The sequence below is a fragment of the Cynara cardunculus genome (genome assembly GCF_001531365.2).
Source record: "Cynara cardunculus var. scolymus isolate 2C chromosome LG 9, CcrdV1, whole genome shotgun sequence".
NCBI classification, from domain to species: Eukaryota; Viridiplantae; Streptophyta; class Magnoliopsida; order Asterales; family Asteraceae; genus Cynara; species Cynara cardunculus.
Genome location: NC_037536.1, coordinates 4,942,116 through 4,947,444, shown reverse-complemented (window position 1 = coordinate 4,947,444; position 5,329 = coordinate 4,942,116).

Genomic DNA, 5,329 nt, shown 5'->3' with positions numbered 1-5,329 from the left:
GTTTAAGTAATAAAATTCTTCATCGCCTGTTTTGGAAAGTATATAAGAGAGGATTTTTGAATTCATCCTCATTCTTACCATTTTGGGAAAGAAAGTGTGGAGAAAAAAATGTGAATGCTTTCTTGTGTGAAGAAGCTGTGGAAATTGCTAAGGCAGAAGCTGACTTTTGTGTATTATTTGAAGTCTTTTCTGTGTGTGATTCATTTTCAAACAAGAACATCTGAGGTGAGTTTTACAAATGTTTGATGAATATGTCTTTAATACTTTTGGTAGTTAAATGGGAGTAGTTTCTAAAGTTATACCTTGTCTATTATGTATCTTTCATCGTATAATGTATTGTCAGGTGAGGACTTTTTATTGTTCATGTATAGTCCGATGAGGACTCTTATCGCACAATGTGTTGTCTGATAAGGACCTTCATCAGACAAGGCATCATCCGGATTGGGTGTTCATCGCCCAAATTCTTGTCCGGTGAGAATGCTTATCGCTCAAGGCATCATCCGTATTGGGTGTTCATCGCTCAAGTCTTATCTAGATTGGGTGTTCATCGCCTAAAGCCTTGTCCGGATTAAGTATTTATTGTTTTTAGTATTGACTGGATTGGATGTTTATCGTTCAATGTGTTGTCCGGATTGGGTGTTTCATCTCCCAAGTGTTGTTCGGTAAGGGCAGTTTATCGCCCAATTGTTGACTGGTGAGAATGTTCATCGATCATAGTGTTGCCCGGTGAGGATGTTTCATCGCCCAAGTGTTGTCCGGTGAGGGTGTTTCATCGCCCAACTGTTAACCGGTGAGGGGTTCATCGCCTATATGTTGTTTGATGAAGGCAGTCATCTCCTATGTGTTGTTTGATGAAGACTGTTATTGGTCATTATGTTGAAATTTGTATTAGTGTCATTATTGGCTAAAAATGTCAGATTTGATTACATTTTATGACGGAATAAGAGTGACATATCAAGTAGAGGTGTACCATGGGATAAGGGTGACATATCAAGGAGATGTGTATCATGGGATAAGGGTGGCAATTGTGGAATCTGTGTTTTGATCATAACTCTTGTTATCATATCAATAAGATTTAATGATTCAGAGTTATCATTTCTTTGTGATGTGATGACTTGGAACTATTACTCTCATTAATATGATAACAATGACGTTGTGCAGAGGAGAAAAATGGCTTATAACGAGAGGCTTTAATTTCCTATGTTTCGAATAAACAATGATTTTGAGTTATTGGATATTTCACTTCAACTGTTCAAAAAGAGTAAAGGTTTGTTAAAGAACCCAGAGAGTCTTTGGTTATCATTAAAACCCATTTTCTTTTTAGTTCAATACAATTTTTATCTTTAAGCTTTAACCAAAAAGCAAGAACTCTGGTTGGTCGTATTCCTTTGTATGATTTAAAAAGTTGAGATTAGGAGCTCTGGTCTTTATGAGCCATAAGAGCTTTAGGTATTTCGTATCAAATGATTATGAGAACCTGAGTGGTTGTATTCCCTATGTGGTAAGGAAAATTTATAACTCACATTTTGTTTGTAATATTTCAGTTATATTTTATGAAAGTTGTTAGATATTCAAATATAGTTTCATAATAGGTTTTGGTGATTTTCACCATGTAATTGCAAATAAATGGGATTTCTCACTAGACCTCAAGGTCTAACCCTCATTTTGTGTTTAAAAAATATGCATTACAGGTCAAGATATACCCAGGGATAAGGGGAAGGGGAAAATGTGAATTTTCCTGTTGTGCTTATTTGATGTATGAAGAGCAACATGATATCTGTTGAATTTTTGGATTACTTGTTCTAAGCAAGTTATGTACAAGAGTGTTATTTTGGAAATTTTTGGTTATAAATTTTGTATCATAACTTCTTGTACTGCTGGGACCGAAGATGTACTGTCTGTATTTCTTGATGTATGAAATACATGATTATATGCAAATGTGAAACCTGGTGCATTACATCTTAAACCAGTTAACCCCTTTGCTTTTATTAGATGGCTTAAATGAGTTGACATGGATGACATGTCGTTATGATTAAGTGACAAACTAACATTAACAAACAAAATCACTTCCAATTTTTTAATAATTTTCTTACTTTCTCTCTCGATTATTCATATATCACTCGGTTTATGTTTTTCATCACTCTTTAAAAAATACTTTTAAAAAAATTCACTCTTACTAATATGTATATGTATACGGTATATGTATACGGTATAGGTATACGGTATAGGTATAGGTATAGGTATAGGTATAGGTATAGGTATAGGTATAGGTATATGTATAGGTATATGTATATGTATATGTATATGTATATGTATATGTATATGTATATGTATATGGGATATGTATATNGTATATGTATATGTATATGTATATGTATATGTATATGTATATGTATATGTATATGTATATGTATATGTATATGTATATGTAATGTATGTGTATATGGTATGTGTATATGTATATGGTATATGTAATGTATGTGTATATGGTCTGTGTATATGTATATGGTATAACTTTCTTTTGATACTACTAAGTTTTGTTTGCGAACTAAATATAACTTTCTCTAAAACATACTTAAACTCTGTTTTATGCCGAAACTGACATCAAAGTTAACAGGAAAAATGGTACAATTTCTTTGGAATTTTAGCTTCTGGTCTACATCTGTTTGGCACAGTCCTGGAATATGTCATTTGAAAAGCTTATGTAAATTGAGCCGAACTAACCATTGTAGTTGGCATAGTGCCTGCACTATTAACTTTTGCCCCATTTTGTGGCCAACTATAGTGTTCTTTTGCATTTATGAAAGTTCAACGTTCTGTTAAAACTTCCAGACTAAATACAACGGTTAGAAATGTTGTTCAAACTTCAAACAGATCATATACAAATAAGTTTTGTTAAAACTTGTGGACTAAATGGTCGTGCTTTTATTTTTGTTATATGATAGTTATTTCGATGGGCGATGGTGGCTTCAATAGATTAGAGTATTAGCTGTATTTATTTGATCGTAGAAACCAATAAAAGTATATTAGCTGTAATTGGATTGCAGAATCTATTTACAAGAAGTCTTCCTATCAGGATCATGCTCGTGGGGCCTGTTGTGACTTTACAGTGGCTATTCTATGACACCATCAAGGTGTTAAGTGGCCTGTTTGTGCAAACTTACCTACAACATTCAACATGAAATTGCTTTGTGATTAGATTTAAGTGCNGTGCAAACTTACCTACAACATTCAACATGAAATTGCTTTGTGATTAGATTTAAGTGCTAGGTGGACATGGTTGCAATATAGTCTGATCTCTAACTGCTGTCCTAAGGCAAAGGATTTTTGGATACACCCAAAATTTGGATTGTTTGGAACTAACATAGTATGCAAGTGCCTGGGATTTGTTGCTGGTATTATTGCAGTGAATGCATCCCTTGTACAACTAACATAGATGGACATTACAAAACAAAAATTACTAAACATAGATTGACATTACAGAACAAAAATTACTAAACATAGATGGACAAGCTTTGTAAATTACTAAACTACCCATGTGAAATTAAAACCTTCCAAACACACCTTATACGGCATTTGTGTCGAAGAATATTTTAGATATACGATTAAAAGTTGACACCATCTTCTTAAACTACATGTCAGGTTTAACGTTACAACTTTTATTGTACAGATGAGTGGTTAAAACAAGTCTGAGGCTATAATCGCATGCCTAAATGACCGAATTTACTTGCAGGTCTTGGAGAGAGCCAAGGAAGGAGAGAATTTGGAAGAGTTACGGGCTCGAACCGCTGCCCAATTTGTGGATGAGAGTACTAGTTTTCAAAACCGAACAAAACTATCTCTAAAGAGGAAGCAACTTGATATCTAGGAAAGGATCAAGATGGAGAAAAGGAAAGGTTGGTGCTTAAATACTAATACTATGCTCTTAGTAGCTAAGTTCAGTTTTGTAGAATGCTACATTGGAAATTAGGATCATTTTTGCATCTTTTTTTGTGCTATTTTGTATTTCTTTTTTTATATACGATCATCTTAATCTAGGCATGTCTTGAATTGTGTGTGCGGAGGAGTCTGGATTGCGCTATACGACCATCCAACGTTCTATAAACTTTGTATAAACAAGAAAAAGAGGTGCTATGCTTCCTATTTGCATATGACATTTGTGTAGAGGTGGACCTGAAGCCTCAGACTTGTTGAAAGTCTGATCACTTACTGGTATTACTTTTCATTCCAAAGAGATCATCATTTTTGCAAGAATGCTACACTCGGGGTGCGTTTGGTACGCAAGACAGGTTGGGACATTACAGAACAAAAACTTGTTGTCCTACATTTCTTGTGGCATCTAGATCGGCACAGGACGTAGTTGAGTGGGACAAAAATGCATTTTATGTCCCACCAAAATAGGTGGAACAAAAACCCAAAATTGGTAAATTGTTGAACTACCCGTGTTAAATTAAAATCCTGGAACCTTGTACAGTTCTTTCACCAACCCACTTCAGTCTCACCCGTCCAGTCTTGTCCAAGCAATCTATATGCCAAACGCACCCTCCTAGAAGAACATTGGTTGTCAAATACATAGGTTTAGAAGTATCACTATTTTCTATATTGAGTAAAAAGATATGGGCTTTCTAGGATATATTGAAAAGGTTTCTTATACCAGGAGATGTAGCAAGAGTGAACGGACAACTAGCCATTTCACGTGCTTTTTGGAAACAACTAAGTAGACTTATTAAATGTGAGCAATATTCGTATATAAATGATGGTGTTGATCCAGGTGATGTCGAACCAAGAGGCAGTGGACTTGGCGATAAAAATCAAGGACCCACAGAAGGCAGCAAAGGAACTAGCAGCTGAAGCATTGAATAGAGAAAGCAAAGCTGATACTTCATGCATCGTGGTTCGGTTCAACTGAAGGAAGGAAGGTGTTTCTATATGTGCAGTACAAGGTGTATATTGGGTTGGGTTGGGTTGGGGGTTGTGTTTGCAAAATGGAGTAAAAAAAGATCCGAAATTTGCGCATAAAAGAAGGTAGCTAAAGGTTACATTATATATATATATATATATATATATATATATCTATATAGGGGTGGGTTCAAATAAAAACCACTCAATTTGTAAAAACCGTGAAAACCTCATTCAACCAATCATAATTTTACATTTTGTTCATTTTTTTGTAGTTATGAGAGGTTGATTAACCAATTTTATTGTGGAAGGTGTTAATCATGGATATTATCATCTTCATTATTTTAATTTTAGAGAAATACATGAAACAGTTTCATTAAAATTTCATTAAGTAGTATATGAAACAATTTCATAACCACATATGAAACAA